Raw genomic sequence first — 22,278 nt, forward strand, 5'->3', positions numbered from 1 at the left:
GGTGCGTGTGCGATACGGGAACAGGCTGCGGATTCGCAGCATTCCCGCATTGCATAAGTGTGAACCGGACCTGAGGGTGTGGTGTTTTTCCTCTTTGAGGGTGGGGTGTTTTTTTTTTTTTTCAGGTAGGTTCTAGTTGTTTGGTTGAGCTAATGTTTAGCCTTGGGAATTTTTGTTGTTGTTGTTCCCACCCATTATGTTTAACACTGTTTTGGGACGTCCCAATGGTTATGAATATCAGCTGTGTCTGTCAATGAACGAAAGAGAAAATGGGATTTTTGACTTGCAAATCCATTTCTCTGATGTTCATTGACGGACACAGCACCCACCCCTCTGTCAAGTTATTATTCTCCTGACACTGCTTGTAACAAAACTGAGTGGCCATAGCAGAGAGAGGGAGTATACCCCCTGGGACTGCCAATGGGTGTAGCCAGAATTCTTTTCTCCCTAGTGTCCTACTCTTGTAGGGGGCAGTATAACCCAATGGTTATGAATAGCAGGAGCTGTGTCCGTCAGTGAACATCCGAGAAATGGATTTCACGGTAAGTCAAAAATCCAATTTTTTTAAAATATAAAAGATGATCTTATGCGAGTACATCGATTCCAAATATAACATGCTTTAAAATTGTGCACGCCCGTGCAGCGGCAACAAACTACGTACATTTTTAAAAGCATTTAAAATCCTTTACTGGTTAACACTTTAGATTTACAGAAGAGGTCTACTGCAAGGTTGCACGGTGCCAAATGTGGCAATTCCAAAATCAAAAAGGTGACTAAAAAGTAGCATGCTTGTGTAATTGTCCACGTATAAATGGTACCCTTTTTCTTTTTTTTTTTTTTTTTTTTTTTACTGCATTTTTTTTTTTTTTTTAGCACAAAGACTGGAAGGTTAACTTGTACACTTAATGCCACCCTTTTCTGAATAAGGGTGACGCCAAGTCCCACACATTCTTGCCACTGCTCCCCATGTAGTCTGGGCAGTTGGGGTGCTCCACATTGCTATCTTTTTCCTCGTAAACCTGGAAACTACATGTATAGCTTGTTGCCCAGTCACAGAGCTTACACATCTTGACCCCATATCTGGCAAGCTTGCTGGGGAGTAATGGTTTGAAAGCAAGGGGGCCTGAAAATTTAATCAGGAACTCGTCAATGCAGACAGCTTGTTGGGGCATATACAAGGCTGCAAACTTCTGGTTGACATGATTTACAAGGGGCCGAATTTTGCGGAGCCGGTCATATCCAGGGTCACCCAAGGACGACGAGTTCATTGTCACTGAAGTGCATGAACCGCAAGATTTGCTCGGATCTAGGCCTGGCCATGGCAGCAGAGGACACGGGCATATGATGAATTGGGTCAGTGGACCAATCTGACCGCAACTTACTCTTTAGTAGTATCAATGAGGAGGGATAGTTCCAGAAAGGTTTTAAATTTGGAAACAGTGATACGTTTCCATGCCAGTTCTCTGGCAATGGTCAAATTTGGATTTGCGGCAATGAATGAATCGGCATATAAATTGCTTTGGTCCACAATAGATCTGTACAGATCTTCCATGAAAAACAGCTCATAAAAACCATGTGGAGTAAAATCTGCTGTTTCTATCTGAATTCCAGGTTGGCCAGTGAATGGGGGGGGGCAATAAATTTATAAGTACCTAGTGTGACTCGCAGGTAAAAAAGCACCTGGTTGGGGGATGGGCGGAGGGGCTAAATGCAGGTGCTGGCAAGTGTCTGGGCTGATCCTGCTAACGCTGCATTTTGGGAGCCCTATACTAAACTATTGGGGACGCTAGTATAGTTCTGATCGGATCAAAGATATTGAACTGTTCAGACACTATACTAGTAATGGATGTGTGTGTGTGTCACTAGCAATTAAAGGATTAAAATGTATTACCAAATATGTGGTGGGCAATCTTACACTATCCTGTATTGGCACTAACTAATGTTAACGCTAATGTCTTCTGATGTCATCTGTGACACTAATGCAGCGATTAGCAAAAAGATCTGTACACTATAATAGTGACAGGGCAATGAAGGGGTTACCTGGGGATGATCAGGGGGTTAAATCTTAGTGGATGTATGGCGGGTACCCTAAACCTATCTGGGACTGCCTCTAACCACCACTAACTGTCTCTCATCCTAACTGAAGTCATAAGTGACTAAACCGAATCAGCACATCGTGGGGACAGCGGACGCGTGCGCCCCCTAGCCTTGCGCGTTACCGACCTACAGTTACGTAGGTTCACGGAGCTGAGCCACCTTGCCGCAGTAAAACTGCAGCAGGTGGTCAGCAACTGGTTAATCAAGCACTCCACAGCTCAGAAGCCTAGATGGTCCTTTGTTTTCTCGGGGACAGGAAGCGTTGTGAAAATCTCAACTGGACACAACGTAAAATAAGAACAAAACTGGTTCTTTAACCTTGAACTATTCAATCCAATACGTAAAAAGTTTGCCTTTAAAAAAATTCTATAAACATGAACTTGAGTCATTGGAAATAAGATTGACAGTGGTATTGAGCAGATAGTTTACAGTTTTAGCCTAGGGTTAGAGTTAATGTTGTAATTCCTTCAGATGTACAGTTTAAAGTGGTTGTAAAGACAGAAGTTTTTTTTTTTTTTTTATCCTAATGCATTCTATGTATTAACCACTTCTGGACCGGAAAGATTTGCCCACTTAATGACCAGGCCATTTTTTTGCGATTCGGCACGGCGTTACTTTAACAAACAATTGTGCGGTCGTGCGACGCTGTACCTAAATAAAATTGATGTCCTTTTTCCCCACAAATGGCTTTCTTTTGGTAGTATTTGATCACCTCTGCGATTTTTGTATTTTTTGCGCTATAAACAAAAAAAAGAGCGACAATTCTGAAAAAAAAAAAAAATAAAAAATTTTCCACATTCTGCTATATAACATTCTCAAAAAAAAAATCTTAATTTTAACTTTTTAGGCCAATTTGTTTTCTGCTACATATTTTTGGTAAAAGAAAAAAAAAAAACGCAGTAAGCGTATTTTGATTGGTTTACGCAACAGCTATCGTTACTACTAACTACAGGAAAGATTTATGTCCTTTTTATTGATTTTTAGCAGGACTGTGACATTGTGGCGGAAAGATTGGTCCCCTAACTGACATTTTTGACAATTTTGTTGGGACCAGTGACATTACTACAGTAATCAGTGCTAAAAATACGCACTGTTTCTGTAATAATGACACTGGCAGGGAAGATGTTAACACAGTGGGTGATCAAGGGGTTAAATGTGAGCCTAGGGGAGTGTTTCTAACTGTATGGGGGTTGGGCTTTTGAAATGATCAGAGACCTGTGTTCCTATATAGAAGGATCACAGACCATCTGTGATCATTCCACAGAGAAGAACGGTCAGCTGTTGTGCCTGGTAGCAATCAGAGCCGCCAGCCCCGTGCATCGGAGTCCCCATTGGCCAGTGGGGGCGGGAGCGCTCTGCCGGCAGCGTGCGACCGACTGACCGACGTAGAGCTACGTTGGTTCGCGATGGAGGGGCTGCCTGCTGCAGTAAATCTGCGGCGGGCGGTTGTTAAGAAGTTAAGATAAAAAAACACCTGTGGGTAGCAGCCCCCCTCAGGCCCTGTAATACTTACCTGAGTCCCATCCCTATCCAGCGATGTCCACGAGTGCCTTGGCCGTCCTTTCCTGATTGACTGAGACACAGCAGCGGCACCATTGGCTCCTGCTGCTGTCAATCAAACTCAGCCAATCAGGAGAGAGAGGGGTGGGGCCGATCTGCAGCTCAGTGTCTGAATGGATACACGGAGCTGCTGCTTGCTGTCGGGGCACTCAACAGGAGGCAGAGGCCAGGAGCTTCAGCCATGGACCCGATAGGAGGAGGATCCGGGCTGCTCTGTGAAAAACCATTACACAGAGGAGGTAAGTATAACCTGTTTGGTATTTAAAAAAAGAAAAAAGACTTTACCGTTACTTTAGGTCCTGTGAAGAGATGGCATTGCTAGACACTGACCTACTTGCGTGTATTAACATCAATTGCCTTCTGAGCGAATTCATCATGTAGCACAAACATTAATGAGGTCAGCTGGTGGAAGGGATTTCAACAATGAATGGAAGAGCAGTTCTTAAAATTGTTTGTAACAAAACAAGTAGGGAGGTCTAAAAACAGAAGCTCTTTTGAAGAAATATTTTCTTTTAATTCTCAGCGTGGCCTCAAAACAACTATTTTAATAGTGACTGCTTCTCTTGGTAATTAATGATGAATACAAACAAAAGTATATTTAATATATTTCGTGATTAAATCAGTATGTAGACAATGTGGCTAGGCCAGATTCTAGCTTATAAAATAACTGTTGTGAAGCTAGCAATTTATGAGAAAGGAAGTTCATTGTGGCCTATTAAGATGCCGCATGACTCGTTATAATTAAAATTCCATTTTAGTCTGTACAGCGTTAGGACACATCATCTGTGACACTCTTTTCACCTTTCCTGTATTATTGCTAAACTTCAGTATCCGAGTGTTCTGTGTTTTAAACCATTTTTCCATAAAACTTCTGCCCTGTCGGCTGAAAGTAGTATGTCTGTTCTGCATTTGAGTCTTGCTTTTAACCTCCCTGATCTCTTCTAGCCAAGCTTCAAACTTTAACAAATTTCCATTCTCTCCCGCCTGACACTCAATTTATTCACAACTAAGGCTAAAGGGAAGAGAAGCGTCATGTACAAGGGAAGTCTCAAAACGGACACTGTAGGCCAGATTGTTAGCTGGGGGCATATTTTTTTAGTTTGTTAAAATATTCCTCTTTAGTATAGCAAAAAGGCATACTTCCTAACTAAATGAGATCTGATTCACACAATCCATATTCAAAGCCAGTCAATAATGTAGTCTCCTCCCCTCTAATAGCTTGCTATCTCAGAGTGCTGCTTGAGCACCCCAAAGTTCCTGAAAGTTACATTTAGCATAGGCATTTTCCCCCAAATAACTTTCAGTATTTCAGTTCTGTTTTAATCAGCTTGGGTCCAACTGCTCCCCATTGCCCTTTCAATTCAATATATACCCAGCATTACTGACCTCAGATCAGCTGAAAACTTACTTGACCAACTGTGGCCTATGCCGCCTCCAGAAGTTCTACATTTAAAAAATGAAAAGTTGAACTAACACTGAACACACTCCCCGCACCCAGTCCCCGTTACACTTACTCTGGGGATGCTGAGCTTTCAGAGGCCTTGGTCCTGGTCCAGTTCCCTCTACTCTGTACGGTGCTTCTGGGATGAACCCAAGTGATTCTGATTGGTCAGTGCCAGCACAGTGAATCCATCTGGTCTGTCCTAGAAGCACTACAAATGGAAGAGGGAGAAGAGTGGGGAAATACAAATGCCTGGCCCGCTGGACCACCTACATGGACATGGGCAAGAGGGTGGGCAGGGGTGTACAGTGTGTTATCTTTTTTTTTTTTTTTTTCTCTTTTTATATAAAAAGGGGAACTAACACTTTAAGAATCTGTCCCCCTGTGTACCCACTACCTCTCCAGTGATGGCCACAGACTCGCTCTGAAGTCCAGAACGCTGTTTTTCTGGGTTGAATGACAGGAAGTCCTAAACCACTCCTTTCTTGAAGCCCACATGGACACACCTTTTGGGTTGCATTAACATGTCAGAATACTGTAGAGAGGAATGCTCCTCCATATTTACCACTGCTCAACACCACCACTTGGAGAAAGAGGAAGTCATGTGATTGTCCTGAAGACTGCTAAACTTAACTGTCCAAAATAAAGTAACGATAGCTTGTAAGTAAAAGGCAATGCTGTATATGTCTTCCAGGAGTTCTTCTCTTAAAATCATACTGCAAAGTAGGTCCGTCTTGCTGCCAGTATCTTGCATTTTTGGGTTCCATAATTATCTCTGACCCCCCCCTCCCCACAGGCGATTGACTGTGCGAGGGGGGGTTTGTACCTGGTGTTGGCTTTTTCCTTGGCTCTCCCCCCTGTCCGTTCTGCCTGGATCGGTCCTCGAGGCCTGGTCACCCTCCTGGGTCCATGAAAGCCGCGCTGGGCTGCCATTTTGTTTTACTCTGTGTGTTTCTATACACGGCGGCCATGCTTGTGTAGTCCGGTGGCCATTTTGTTGTGGTGTGCCATTGGAAATAGCGGCGTCCATGACAGTGGAGCCCTGTGGGCAACGATTTTGGTGGTGGAAGCCCCTCCTCATCCCCTAGTGCTGACTCCGGGATCATTTTACTTCCTCATCGCTGCACCTGTAGTGCACATTCTCCTGGTGGCTACAGGTGCCTGTTTCTGTGGGTGATGAGTCTAGTGGGGTCCTCTCCCTCTCTGCTGAGAGGATGTTGGTGCTTTGTGCCTGGCGACTGTGTGGTGCTGCTGCCAGCGCTGTAGGGGTTGTCCCCTAGCAGCGTTTTACAATTTTTTGTGGGGTCCCCCTAGTGACTCATTGAGTCTTTGGAGCATGTTTTCACCACCTGATCCCCGCTCTGAGGCTGCGGGGTCCTGGAGTCCATTGTCCCTAGCAAAAAGCGCCCCCCTGCCTCATCTGTATCTTTAGATCCTGAATCTGATTCGGCCGCTGTGGACGTGAGTCATCCTGCTAGGTCTGCAACCACGTGCCTGGAATCCTCGAATAGTGAGGATGATTTCTCCACATCTGTGACCGTGCACAAAAAGGCGCTGGTGGGTGCACCGATTTGTGTCTGTGCGTGAGACCCTGAAGATGGAGGACACAGCTGAAGCTGCAACGTAGGTGCAGGGGCCGTATGGCACTCGCAAGTCATCCAATGCGGCAAAGGGTTTTCCTTTCTCTGCCTATTTTGACAGAATTGTCGCTAAAGAGTGGGGATGACCAAAGCGTCCCCATGGGGTCCCTATGCGCTTTATTAGGCGTTACCCCTATGAGGAGTCACATCCTAAGAAGTGGACTGTGCCACCGGTGGTAAACCCTCTGGCTTCCAGATCAAACAAAGCAACCATGATTCCGGTTAAGAGTCCCCGGCCTTTAAGGGTCCGGCTGACCGGAAGGCAAAGGCTGTGGCCCGCACTAGGTACACTCTGGCTGGTTCGACAATGAGGCCGATGTTCACCATTGCCCTAGTGTTTTTAAACTCTGACCGAGTGGGCTAAGCTCCTACACTGTGACCTGGAGGGGGAACAGCTCAAAGGCAGGGGCTTTACCAAGCTGACAGACCAGCTGGTCCAGGGGCTGCAGTTTATCTGTGATGCCTCTTTGGATGCGGCTCCCCTGATGACTCGCCTCTGTTTTGGCAGTGGTCCTTTGGCATGTCTTTTGGCTCAAGTGCTGGTCTGCTGGTCAGATTTCAAAAAAGGCCTTGACTGATCTTCCATTTGAAGAAGGTCGCCTCTTTGGAGCTACCCTGGATGACCTCATTAATGGTCTCGCGGGGGGAAGAGTACTTTTCTTCTGCCGGCTACTAAGGGCAAGGAACCTTATCGTAGACTGGGGCCTGTCTTCTCAGCTCATAAGTTTTTTTCATCCCTCAGGATTGACTGACAAGGGCTCAAAGTCTTAAAGGGCCTCTTCTGGAGAATCCAATCAAACCTATTCTGGCAAACCAAGATCTGGCTTCTCCAGACCCGTCGACAAGGCTCCTTTTGCATGAAGGTGCGCCCTCACATGTATCGGGGGTGGGGGGATATCTTCGCAGGTTTCTGGACCCGTGGACTTCCTGGGTGCAAGACAAGTGAGTCCACAAAGTCATTCGGTCTGGCTTCAAGATCGAGTTTAGCTCTTGTCCCCCCTGCAAGATTTTTTCCTTCCAACTTGCGCCTGTCCCCAGACCACTTACAGGGCCTGTTTGGGGCAGTACAACTCCTTTTACTTCATGGGGTGAATGTCCTGGTTCCAACCTCGGAAAGTTTTCAGGGTTATTACTAAAACCTGTTCACCGTTCCTAGGAAGGAAGGCAAAGTGCGTTCAATCCTGGACCTCAAGAACTGATTTGTGCTGGTATGCAAGTTCAAAATGTCCATTCGAACGGTGGTGGCATCCCTTCACATTCCGATATGTGCCAGTCACCAGTGTTTTTCTCCGCTTTGCTGTGGAAGAGGAGCATTTTCAGTTTGTGGCGTTACCCTTTGTTCTCGCATCTGATCCTCGGGTCTTCAAAAAAGTTTTAGCCCTGGTGATAGCTTTGCTACACGATAGCTTTGCGACAATCTCCTTCTGCGAGCAGTGTCTCCCTCTGCTCTGGTGGAGAACCTGGAGATCACAATTCAAACTCTGCAGGAGTTCGGCCGGATTCTGAATTTTTAGAAGTCTGCTCTGCTTCCGTCCACAAAACTGGACTATCTGGCCCTGACTCTGGACTCGGCCTTAGCCAGAGTGCACCTTCCTTTGGACAAACTCTAGAAATTGCAGGCTGCAATTCGCCTCTTGTCCAACAAATGGTTATCCCTCTGGAATTGTATGCGGGTGCTGGGCCTGATGGTGTCTACCTTCGATACAGTTTTGTTTGCACAGTTCTATACCAGGTACCTGCAAAGGGAAATTCTGACCAAATGGGACAAGACTCTGCAGTCTCTGGACAAACAGATCTGGCTGAGTCAGCGCACGAATGAGTCCCTGATATGGTGGCTTTGTTCTCCGGTGCTTTGGCTGGCAAATCCTTCCTTCCCTTGTATTGGACAGTGGTCACCACAGATGCCAGCCTGTCCGGCTGGGGATGCGTCCTCAGCAAGTATTCTGCTCAGAGGATCTGGATGCTGGAAGAGTCCAGACTCCCGATCGATGTCTTTGAACTCTGAGCGATCAGACTGGATCATTGGTCAGATCGTTTTCAGGGTTGTCCAGTGCGCATTCAATTGGACAGTGCCACAGCTGTAGCTTATGTCAGTCACCAAGGGGGCCCAAGAAGTGTCCTGGTGGTTCTGGAGGTGGCCGGCATTCTAAGGTGGGCAGAACAGCTCGTTCCAGCCCTCTCCGCCGTACACAATCACTGGGGTGGAAAATTGGCACGCAAATTACCTCAGTTGGCAGGCATTGGACAACGGGGAGTGGTCCCTTTATCCGGAGGTGTTTCTTTAGCTGTGTCTCCCGTGGGGCACCCCCGAGGTGGATCTGTTGGCATCTCGGCTCAACAGAAAGGTGCAGAGGTTTGTGGCTTAGTCAAGGGATACTCTGGCGGATGCCATAAATGTGCTGATGGCCCCATGGGGTCAGTATCATCTGATTTATGCCTTCCTTCCCATCAAGCTTCTGCCCAGACTTCTATGCAGGATCAAGGCAGAAGGGATTCTGATAATCTTGGTGGCTCCGGACTGGCCTCGCCGGGCTTGGTATGCTGATTTGGTGCGGCTGGTCGCCGATGTTCCTTGGCAGCTTCCTCTCAGGGAGGATCTGCTGTCCCAAGGACCGATCTTCCATCCTGCTTTACAGTCGCTGGCTTTGACGGCTTGACTATTGATTGCCAGGTGCTGAAGAATAGAGGTTTGTCTAAGTTGGTGATTCCTACACTTTTGAAAGCTAGGAAATCTACTTCTAGGACGATCTGCCATTGTACGTGGAAGACGTACATTGCGTTGTGTGAGTCTCTTGGGGTTCTTCCTCGCTCCTTCTCGTGGCTTGGATTTTGAGCTTCCTTTAACAGTTAACAGAAATTGGCCTTGATCACTATCAAGGGCCAGTTATCAGCTTTGGCGGTCTTCTTCCAGCGACCTTTGGCCACACACTCCCTGGTGCGTACCATTTTTCAGGGTGTCCGACATTTGGTTCCTCCAGTGCGGGCTTTATTGCCGCCTTGGGATCTTAATTTGGTGCTTTCAGCTCTACAGATGCTCCCTTTGAAAATATTTGGGAGATTCCCCTGCTTAGGCCAACCCAGAAGATGCAAGTAAATAAACTTTCAGTGCAAACAGTATATTATTACAAGCCTCGATAAAGAAGCCTTTTCCTAGGAAGGGGAATGAAAATCTCTAGGAGTCCATTGGGAAATCCCATAAAACAGTTTCACTTGTAATGACTGCTTCAGCACTTCTTTTTTGAGGGTATTGGAACCTCTAGCAGCTAAAAGATGAGGAATAAAAGGAACAAGAAGGCACAGCAAGTGTATTTATTCATAAACACATGTATTAAAATTGGATTGCTCTCACAAAGTGTGGAGATTAGGCAATGCACAGTTCTCATCCTGCGAAAACGCCAGATGACAGTCACATGTATCCCATAGATTTCTCTGGGACTACTTCCTACTGTATCCTGGTGGAATGGCAAGTGGCTGATCTGTGGGGAGTAGCCCTTTATGTAGGCAGCTCTGAAACTTTAAAGATGGCGTGAGCCCCGTACTAGGATGTCCGGTAGTCAGCTTGAATGGCTGGTGTGCAGGGGAGAGAGCGGTGTGACTGGAGACAGTGGCGGCCGTAACCAGTATCTCAGTACAGCTTTTTGAGCTTAAATACAGCCCATTAATTGTAATGTGCCTATGCACACAGGGGCGTAAACAAGCACTGTGCATTCTTTTGTAAGAACAAAATAGAAGAATCTGCATTTTTGGTCAGTAATTTTAAGCCTCAAAGCACGCGAATACTCGCAAATACATACAAAAAAAAGGTCTGGAAAAAGTAGATGCTCAAACAGGAGTATTGTGTGCAAGAGGCCAAAAGGAGATGCTCAAACAGGATTATCGTGTGCAAGGGGCCTTAGAATACTGCGACTTCTTTTTCCTTTTATCTTTTGTGCCAGAAGGTGGCCCTTTTAGTGGCCATCACCTCTGCGCGCAGGGTGTTGGAGCTGGCGGTGTTATCCTGTCGTTTGCCTTACCTGGTGATTCACAGGGATAAGATGGTTCTTCGCCCCTGTCCGTCGTTACTTCCAAAGGTTGTCTCTGATTTTCATTTGAATGAAGACATTGTGTTGCCTCCCTGTGTCCCAGGCCTAAACATTTGAAAGAAATTGCCTTGCATGCCTTGGCTGTGGTCCAGGCAATTATTGTGTACCTGGCAGCAACAGAGTCTTTCAGTAAGTCAGACTCACTCACGGATGGACCTGAAAAAGGGTTGTCCGCTTCCTCTGCGACCATTTCCAGATGGATCAGACAGATGGTGGTTCAGGCCTATTCCATTAGGGGTAAGGTTTCTCCTTTCCCTGCACACTCTACTAGGGTGGTTAGTGCCTCCTGGGCCTTCCCTCAGTGATGCAGGGTTGCAAGTTGGCCACCTAGTCGTCGGAGCACACTACACTACAAAGTTTTTTAAAGTGGATGTGTTGGCATCTGCGGATGCTTCTTTTGGCCGCAAGGTTTTGCAGGCTGCTATTTCCGTCAATGAACGAAAGAGAAAATGGGATTTTTGACTTACTGTAAAATCCATTTCTCTGATGTTGATTGACAGACACTGCACCCACCCCCTTTGTGGATTTATAATTCTTCTGACACTGCTTGTAAGGGAACGACCATACAGACAAGACCCTGAATCTGAGGTTACACTACCTGATGTATCCCTAGGACACCCTATATTGGGTTCACTCACCACGGTGGTTATAGTGTGTGTGTATATACCTAGAAGTGTCTCCCTCTCTTTGTGCTCTGCAGCATTTTTAATCTAACCTTTTACACATATATTGGCCCCTACTATGGATGGCGAATGTATGATTTATATGAATGGTCACTCCACTGTACGGTCTCGGCACCTGCCCCAGAGGAGATTTTTCCTTGCATGTGCAGCTGGTCAGATAAGTAATGTAATGTCCATATAGCCCTGAAGAAGCTTACTGTGAAACGCGTTGGCTTCACTTTCACTTCCTATTTGGAATATTTTTTTATGTATTGTCTTATCCCATGTATTTGATTTTTTATCTCTTGAATGAAATAAATGTATACATTTTATATAATTGCAAGCACCCCTCCTTTTGTGGCCCTTAAAGTCCAAGTTCATTTTCTTCTTTTTTAACTATTCCATCAGGGGGTCAGGTTTCTCCTTTCCTTGTCATCGCGCACTCTACTAGGTGCTTGGTGCCTCCTGGGCCTTCCCTCATCAGCCGTCAGTGATGCAGGTTTGCAAGTTGGCCACCTGGTCCTCGGAGCACACTTTTACAAAATTTTATAATGTGGATGTGTTGGCATCTGCGGATGCTTCTTTCGGCCCCAAGGTTTTGCAGGCTGCTGTTTTAAGAGGACCTGATCCTCTTTGAGGGTGTGTTGTTGAGCTACAGTTGTTTGTTTGAGCTCCTGTTGCCTTGTTGGCTACTGTTTAGCCTTGGGAATATTTTTGTTGTTCCCACCCCTCATGTTTAACACTGCTTTGGGACATCCCAATGGTTATGAATATCAGGAGCTGTGTCCGTCAATGAACGAAAGAGAAAATGGGACTTTTGACTTCATTCCATTTCTCTGATGTTCATTGACAGACACTGCACCCACCCACTCTGTGGAGTTATAATTCTCCTGACACTGCTTGTAATGAAACTAAGTGGCTATACCAGAGAGGGAGTGTACTCCCTGGGATTGTCCAATGGCTGTAGCCAGAATTCTTTTCTGCTTATTGTCCTGCCTATTGTCCTACTCCTGTGGGGGGCAGTACAACCCAATGGTTATGAATATCAGGAGAAATCGATTTTTTGGTAAATCAAAAGTTCCATTTTTTTCAGGCTTGTCAGCTCCCTGGGTCCTGTCAGGTACAGTGATATTTTGTTTTTGTAAACTCATCAAAACTATTGTAAATTGGAACCCTAATTGTTATACACAAGTATTTACTACGTTTTTAAGAATTCATTTATTTTTATTCAAGATATTCTTCTAATCCAGCATTTATCTTCTAATCTAAGCAAGTAAATATATTAGCTGTTTTATTTATTTTGTTGCTGTCACCCAACATGGCAAAGCTCTAACAGAGAATGAGTTGGAAAACCTCTGGGAAAGTCTTTCCTTTTGGCCCTTTTGCTTTTTGTTAATTAAGGCAAAGAGCCAGTCTAATCCAGGCGGCATTCCTAAGATCTAAAACAATGGTCTAACTGAAAGAATGCTTGATGTATACCCACTCATTTTCTAAATGAATGTTTCTAGCTTGAGCTAAATGCTGCTCCTATTAAAAAGATTTATTCGCATGCACAGACACATTGTAAAATGTTTCTAATGGCTACAACTTTTTAAAACAAAAGGATTTGAACTTATTGCAAGACTGTATTTCTACTCTAAAATGGATGACCCAGCTAAAGTTTTTTTTTTTTTTGTATTTTGTGTTAAAACGTGTACTTTAGACCTATCGGGAGCATTTTTATGAAGAACCTAAGAAAAAATTTTAAATACTCCTATTGCCTGTCGATGTATTATTTTCCATTAAAGCCAAGACCTACAGGATTTCTACCAGTAAATCCTAAACCTTCTAGCCCCTTATCTAAAACTATCTATACAGTCTGAATACAACAGTTTTATTCAAATCACAGATACAGTAAAGCACCACTCCGAAATTGGTTTCACCCCCCCTTCCCCCAGAAAAAATAAAATTCTTAAAAGCCGCCTTTTTTTTATTTTATTTTTTTACATTAGGTGTGGCGGTCACGTGACACCACAGTCCTGAGTTTTTTCCTCTGTTTACTTCCTAAAAGGGTCCTTCTTTTGGTTTCCCTGTCAGGTTTCAGAAGTAATTTTGTCATGACAGGGGACTAGTAATCTCAAGATGGGGGGTGTTTGGTAGGGCATTGCACCAAACCAGCGACCCATCCCCGCTTTCACCTGGAACCAGTATCAATGAGGGACCTGAAAATTAGTATCTTTTGCTTCACAAGGTAAGGAGGAAAAATTAATAGTAGGATGGATTAAAATGGTTTAGCTCGAGATTGGGCTTAAACATCGTGATAGACTTCTGAATCTCTTTCCTTTCACCTTGAATCCTCCTATTTCTAACTTTGGTTCAAGTGACATGGCCTTGACGCTTCTTGGGGAGAAGCAGTTGTCAGGTAACTGCTGAACATAACTCCCATAAGCCCTTTCTGTAGAAACCACATGACCAGACTTGACTTCCCCCATCTTCTCCAGCTTTACACTCTGCCAAAATGTTGGTGCTTGTGTGTGGAACATTCAGGAATATATATATATATATATATATATATATATATATATATATATATATATAATATATATATTTTTTTTTTTTTTACACAGCTAGCCAGAACTAAAATGGATGCAAATGCAATATCTGGAGGAAATAGAGGAATCATCCGATGCTTTGTGTCCTAGAAAAAAATGCAAACAAATTCTATTTGATTGCAAAGGAGAATTTCTATTTCTCATGCCTTTTCAAGTTTTACACGAGGCCCAGTTGCTCATTGTGCAATATGTTGTTTGCTATGTAACTAAGGTGCAATAAATTTGCTATGTAACTTAAGGTGCAAGATGTAATGTCTGTAGAGAAGTCTATTCTCTTTTTCCAAAGTTGTGTGCTATCAAGTAATTTCCCTGCACCCAGCTCATGTGCAGGTCTCACCAAGTTGAAGTTGGGTACCAGGATTGGAGTATGACTAAACCTTTGGATCCTGAGGTGGCATATATCCGCCTTTAGGTCATTTGTTCAACAGGTGCTAGGCTTGTAGGATTGCTGATTTCACACAAATTGTTGGTATAATTATGCACATGTGTTAGCACCAGTCAGTTGAGTGCATCCAAAATCAATAAGCTCTATTACGCAAGGTTCTTTTCATTATGGTCAATGGGCAGTCCAACTACTAAAAGAAAAATTTGAATTAGAATGAGAGCACTTGTGATGACAATGTCATCTATAGGTCTGACCAGTTAGTGTGTTTTTAATTACCAACCATTTGATGTATAGTTGGTTAATCTTTTTTCCTCTAGTAGTGTCTTCAGGGACCTGTAATGGTGCATCAAATTGGGCTCTTCTTCATTCTCAATTTAAATGATTGATTGTTGTGCATTTTAAATGTATTTTTGTACCACAGAAATACTGTGCAGCTTTATGGAGTGCATGAAACCCTTCATAGTGGTCTCTTTTGTCAAAAAGTCTTACAATCTAATGTTATTGCAACACTCCTATGAGCACACAACCATGCATTCCAGGGCCAGTTTGTCAGATACCAGTTAGCCAACCAAAATGTCTTTTGAATTGTAGGAGGAAATCCATACACAGACAAAACATGCAGACTGTGTGCAGTTACTGTCGCTGGTGGGATTCAATTCAAATAGAGGAGCCAGGGTATCAAGGCAAAAGCAGTAACAACTTAGCCACCATGCTACCCCTCTGATATTCATATATTTTAGCTCCCTTTTAAAGATTAGTAAAATAAAAAAAAAAATAGTATTTTGTGTTTGTGAAGGATTATGTGGCTAGTACACATAAAATGAAAATATGAAATCTTGCCAACAGATGCATGTTTAATACTCAAGTAGCTGAAGTTTCAGAAGAAATCTCCAACAGTGTTGATATTTGTCTCTGTGAGTTCATTCAGTCCAATAGAGGAATGAAGCACCCATTTGTTCTTCTAACAGAGGTACCTTGTCCTCCAAATGCCAGCCTCTTCTGGGCCAAACTCAATTACAGAACAATTTGAATGAGTTTAGAAAAGCTGCCTAAAAACATATTTGAACTTGGAGCTTTTTTAAAATATTTAATAATTGTAAAATATCAAATCAAAAGAAAACATTCTTAATAAACTTGTATGCAGCTGTCATCTGAGTACTCAAACACCATGGTGTGTATTTCTAAAAACTGTGCACAGCATTTTGCTTAGTGGATGTGCATGTTCATTAGTTCTGCGCAAATAAGTCAAACAAATGATGTTAGGCTATTTTCTGTGCAGGTTGAATATTTCTCATTGGTTTAAACCAGAAAACATTTAATTTAGCTACTAGATGGTGCAACGTATCATAGGAAATTCTTATGATACTTAGGGCTATCTAGACCAAATGCAATAGTGTCCATGTTAAAACAACAAAAACATTTTTCCAGCACAGGAAAAAGTCTACCATTTGTGTTTTCCCCAGTTTGCACAGAACAAATGTACATGCACTTTCACTTGCATGATGCATAGTGGTTGTTTCGTATACCTATTTGTCAAAATAGTTCTGTAACCTCAAGCGGCTCTTCAACCTGTAGGTAAGCTTCCCTCTAATTCGCCTTTTCTCCGCTACATAAATATAGCTGTCTTTTTTTATTTTATTTTTTTATTATGCAAAATTTGTGGCCTCGCCCCCCATTCATGTGTCACTAGCCTAGGTGAGTATATGAAATGTGCACAATACACTACCTAGTAAACAGGGGTGAAAAAAGAAAAAAAAAAGGGGGGGTGTGAGCAAAGATCTGCTTTCAGTGGTTATAATGCAACTGGATTTTATTGGCTATCTGGCTTTTTAACCACTTAAGCCCCGGAAGATTTTACCCCCTTCCTGACCAGGGGGTATTTTGCGATTCGGCACTGCGTGAATTTAACGGACAATTGCGCGGTTGTGCGACGCTGTACCTAAACGAATTTGGCGTCCTTTTTTTCCCACAAACAGAGCTTTCTTTTGGCGGTATTTGATCACCTGTGCGATTTTTTGATCACGCGCTATAAACAAATAAAGAGCGTAAATTTTGCAAAAATAGCAATATTTTTCCCTTTTTTTTATATGAAATTCCCCCCAAAAAAAATGTAAAAATCAACATTTTTTAACATTTTCGGCCAATTTGTTTTATGCTACCTATGTTTGGTAAAAAAAATAGCAAAAAGCGTATTTTGATTGGTTTGCGCAAAAGTTATTGCGTTTACTAACTAAGGGAAAGATTTTTGTCATTTTTGTTGTTTTTTTTTAACGCGTAATGGCGGCGATCTGCGATTTTTTTTTTTGCGGTACTGCGACATTGCGGCGGACAGATCGGACCCTTGACTGACATTTTTGACACTTTTGGGGTTACCAGTGACATTTCTACAGTAATCAGTGCTATATATATGCACTGTTACTGTAAAAATACACTGGTAGTGAAGGGGTTAACTTTATTTGAGAGGGAGGGGCTGTGTGTGTCCCTAGGGGCGTGATTCTAACTGTGATTGGCTGTGGCTTCAGCTGTATGCAGAGTGATCAACGGATCTACAGAGTAGATCCATATGATCATCTCTCATACAGAGGGGAGAATGACAGGCAGCTTGTTTACACAAGCTGCCTGACTTTCTCCCTCTCCCCCGCCGATCGCAGAGTGGCCGGCGGACATCGGGTCCGCCGGTCACACGCGCGGGGGGGTCCGTGACCACGCGGGAGCGGGAGCGCGCCTCTGGCGGCGCGCGCTCGCTCCCTAGACCCTCACAAGCTAGTGACGTAGCCCTACGTCACTTTGCCTGTGAGGGGCTGACCGCCACCGTAGTTAGTCGTGCGGCGGTCGGCAAGTGGTTAATGAATGAAAAAAAAAAACATCACTGGCAATTGCCCTTTTTAGGATTTCTAGAGGGAAGGGTAGAAAATGCTGTTTCACAAGGTGTATCCTAATCATTGTGCACCCATGTATGATTTGCAGGTGTTGCAAGGCTGCTGAAAGACAGTAAGATTTGGGCATATTGTACAGTATATTACCAATGTATTCAAAGCCGATCTCCATTTTTTAGTGAAGTTTAAATTGTTTGTTTGGACCAAGCTGGTCCAAACAAACTCTTTTACCTTCATTACTCAAACACTCTCTTGCCTTCATAACTAGATGTACATGTTATGAGAACTGTATGTAGCGTTTGCACCTTGTTACACCCTAAATACTTGTGTAAAATGCACCGTGGTGCAAAAGGTGAACTTTGCCTTTAAGAAAAAACAGTTCAAGCCAGCCATAACCATGCATAATAACTACTGTTGTAGATTGTGGTTGACTGCTACTGGTTTAATTTACTGAAATAATAGTACTATAAATTTTTAGAACCTTTACACAGGATATGGGAAACCACAATATTTAAGGGCAATGTTACATTTCTCTTTTGTTCATGGACGGACACAGTTCCTTAGAATTCTTGACCATAAGGTTATACTACTCCCTACAGGATTAGGACATTAGGCAGAAAAAAGAACTTGACTATGCCTATGGGCAGTCCCAGGAGGTATACTCCCCCTCTCTGCTATAGGTGCTCAGCTTTTTCTCTGCCTAGTCAGGAGAAGGGACCTTGTTCCTTGCTGGGATCTCTGTGCCTGGCAGTTTTTTCCCTTTTTTAAATGGCTTTTTTTTTTTTTTTTTTTTAGTGAGATCTTCAATCTACTGCTGGACTGGGCAAAGGGCTGTATAATCAAGATCCAGGGGTCCCCCCAGTCAGGCCAGTGGGCTCACGCAGACCACAGCTCCATGCTTGGTCTGCCGCGACATAGCCCCCCTGGACGGTGGCTGGACTGCGATTTAAACGCTTCGCAAGGTCACATACGACCAGGCCTCTGCCTGAGTCAGAGTTCCTCCTGGCCGACAGCCCCCCATTTAGATGGTGAGGAGGTCTTTCTGGAGCATTGCCTGCCTAGTTCCCAGTGTGGTGAGAAGTGGTCTTCCCCTCTCCCCATGGAGGGTTTTGGGGTGGACGCGAGCCCCTCGCTTGTGGACGCACTGATTGTGTCTGTGCGCAAAACTTTAAAAATGGAGGATGAAGCTGTGGCCTTTGACACTCACAAGCCGTCTAGTGCGGCCAAGATGTTTTTCCTTTCCTTCCTATTTTGACAGGCGCCCAAAATGTCCCTTTTGTTGTTCCTAAACACTTTACAATGAGATACCCCTTTGAGGAGTTACTGTTGTGTGGTGGACTCTCCGGTTTCCAGGTTAAATAAGGCGACCATGATTCCGGTTTAGGAATCGCCGGCCTTCAAGGATCCGGCTGACAGGAAAGTGGAGGCTGTGACCCACAATAGGTTCACTGTTGCAGGTTTGGCATTTAGGCCAGTCTTTACCATTGCCCTGGTGTCGCAAACCCTGACCGAGTAGGCTAAACTTGAGTGCCATGACCTGGATCTACGCTTTCCCTCCTCTCAAGCTTCCTGCGAGGCTCTTGCGCAGAATCGAGGCAGCAGGGATTCCGGTCATTCTTGTGGCCCTGGACTGACCTCGCTGGTCTTTATACTCTGACCTTTTGCAGCTGGTCATTGATGTCCCTTGGAGATTGCCTCTCTGCTGTCTCAAGGGCCAATCTTCCATCCTGCTTTACAGTCGCTGGCTTTGACAGCTTGGCTGTTGAAAGCTAGGTGCTGAAAGATAGAGGTTTGCCTGGGTCTGTGATTCCGACACTGCTGAAGGCTAGGAAGCCTACCTCTAGGAAGATCAATCATCATACGCGGAAAGCGTACATTTTGTGGTGTGAGCCCATAGGAGTTCACCCTCGCTCTTTTTCAGTGGCTCAGGTCTTGACCTTCTTTTAACAGGGAGTTGAGCAGAAATTGGTTTTGAGTACCATCATGGGCCAGGTGTCGGCCTTGGTGGTCTTCTTTTAATGATCTCTGGCCACGCACTCCCTGGTGCGTACCTTTTTTTTCAAGGGATTCGACATCTGACTCCACCGGTGCGGTCTCCACTACCGCCCTGGGATCTGAACTTGGTGCTTACAGCTCTCCAGAAGCCTCCCTTTGAAAATATTCAGGAGATTCCTTTGCTTACACGGTCTCAGAAGGTGGCCTTTTTGGGGGCTATCACCACTGCCCGCAGGGCATCAGAACTGGCAGTGTTATCTTGTCATACCCCTTACTTGGTGGTCCACAAAGATAAGGTCGTTCTTCGCCCCTGCCTGTTGTTCCTTCCTAAGGTAGTCTCTGATTTCCATTTGAATGAAGACATTGTGGTGCCTTCCCTGTGTCCCAGGCGCAAACAGCCTAAGGAAACTGCATTGCATGCCCAGGATGTGGTTCGGGCGATTTGGGTGTACCTGGCAGCTACGGAGTCTTTTTCAGAAGTCAGGCTCACGATTTGTGCTCATGGATGGGCCAAGAAAAGGGCTGTTTGCTTCTTCTGTGACCATTTCAAGATGGATCAGACAGATGGCGACTCAGGCCTATTGGATCAAGGGTCCGGTTCCTCCTTTCCCTGTTAAGGCGCACTCTACTCGGGGGCTTAGTGCTTCTTGGGCTGTCAGGCATCAGTGGGGCAGGTTTGCAAGATGGCCACTTGGTCGTCGATGCACACTTTCACAAGATTGTATAAAGTGGATGCTTCCTTTGTTCACAAGGTTTTTCCTCTGCGCTCATTGACAGACACAACACCCACCCCTCTATGGAGTTGTAATACTTCTGACACTGCTTGTAACAAAACTCGTATAAAAAGGTTATAGCAATGTGAGGTTGTGTAACCATAAAATGTTCATCCACAAATGGCAGCCTCCATGAGGGGATTAGAAGCAAAACCAAACCTACATTGTATAAAAGGGAAGAGAGGCGCCTCTAGGTGTAGTAATATAGTTACATTTAATGAAGGTTCAACATTAGGCAACTCACAAGGTTAATGATTAAAACGGGCACATCTAAGTATGCAGGCATCCGGGGCAAAGCTGTCCACATAGACTATACTCACCTCCGTTAGTCTGCAGTCGTGACCAAGAAGACTAGCATGCAGTAGAGCGAACTGAAAGCGAGGCTTGAATAGCTTGTGGTGCGCAGTGTGGAAGCAATGATGTCCATGACAGTGCGGAGGATGGTCTATGTGGACAGCTTTACCCCAGATGCCTGTATACTTAGATGTGCCTGTTTTAATCATCAACCATGCGAGTTGCTAGTTGTATCTTCATTAAATGTAACCATAATGCTACACTTAGAGGCGCCTCTCTTCTCTTTTCTACTCAGTTGTGACATGACCCTACTTGTATTTCAAGACATCACTTAAGTTAAAATTTATAAAAAAAATTAGCAAAACGCTCTAAAACCAAGTTACTCACAATCCAAGGTTTTACTGTATATCCACATCAACCCCAATGTGTTTGCTTCTGTTTTTTCTAGGGCATATACTGTATATGTGTTAGATTTTCTTGGCATACGGTTGTGTTAATAGAAGAAGGTGGTTCATGTTTCTAAAGGTATTGGCTTGTAAGCATGTAACCCTGTTATGTTATGTTATAGGTGTGTATTTAAAGTAAATTGGTTACAAATAAGAATTGTTCAGTCTGAGGTTTTTGAAAAAAAAAAAATTACATAAGCAGAGGTGACCTTCATAGAAATCCTCATGTCAGAATGATCAGCATATCCGGAGGCATAGGTCAGCAACGTTAAATGCAAACGTGGCTTTTTGTTTTAACGCTCTAGTGTTCTCCATCCTCTTCTGCCTATCAAGTCTTCCTATTGGTCCTTTTTAATGTGGTGGTTGATTGATCAGTTGTAAAAATGTTGATGGGACTAAATGTGATTTAGCTTGCATTTTAAAGCCCAAGTTAAGATTTACATATTACTTTAGAAGCCTATATCCTTGTATTGGCTGATTGTTTTGATGTGTTTTGTTTTATTGTGTAAGATGACCTTTTAGTTCTTGCACTTTTTCTTCATTTGCTGTAAGGGCTCGCTTAAATATATTATGTTTCTAAAACACCGGGGACAACAAGCTGCCTTTTAAAAACTCTGCCTTTTCTTTGCCTGTGCCTTGAGAGCTATTACCACAGGCTATGTCAGTGCAAGTATTACTTTTAATTTCAGCCTGTCAGTAGTCTTGACCATGATGTATGGAAAGATGTATGTCAGACCAGGACTGATAACAGCAAAGACATCATAGATCCTTTTCAACAGTTGGCTGTTTGTAATAACATGGATTGGAGGTATTGGCATTGCCTAACTAAATGTATGCAGTGGCTCAGGCTGCAATAGTCAAGTTTATAACTCTCCATGTATGGCTCCTGACATTAAGATTTTACAGGTTTGTATGTAGAGGTGCGCTGCATAGAAACTTTGGTGCCGAAAACAAAAATGCAGGATGCTTTTAGCTAAAAACCGAAACCAAAAAAGGAAGGTTTAAAAAATATATATATTTTTATATATAATTTGTAGTCTACTTTTTAATTAAAATCATGAATTTCAATGAATATAAATTTATTGTCATCTATAGTGCAAGAAAAATGTATATCTTTAAATTCTATGTATGTCTTCACACTGATCCATTGCGCTTCCGTTGTGGTGTTACAAATACACACCAAAAACGCACCTTTCCATTTAAATGAATTGAAAATGGCAGTAAGAACGGATCAATAATACACCAGTGTTTAAGTTTTTTATGTGGATTTTAAGTCACATGACTTATAAAAAATACACAATAAGCAATATAAAATCATATGCACTTTCGGTGCCATTATCAGCACCTTTTTCCTCTTTTCTGCAAAATGCCGATAACACCATTTTTGCTGGCCAAAATTTTGTCCCATCTCTATTTGAATGTGAAGCTGAAGCCTG

The 22,278-nt window shown here is 43.7% G+C and overlaps 1 protein-coding gene across 6 annotated transcripts in view; it reads left to right on the top strand.

Moving 5' to 3' along the window:
* Positions 1-22,278, top strand: part of USP54 (ubiquitin specific peptidase 54) — a 253,901-nt gene that overhangs the window by 112,956 nt on the left and 118,667 nt on the right. The gene's annotated exons all lie outside the window — the stretch shown is intronic.

The sequence above is a fragment of the Pelophylax lessonae genome (assembly GCF_965119305.1).
Source record: "Pelophylax lessonae genome assembly, chromosome: 9".
Lineage (NCBI taxonomy): Eukaryota > Metazoa > Chordata > Amphibia > Anura > Ranidae > Pelophylax > Pelophylax lessonae.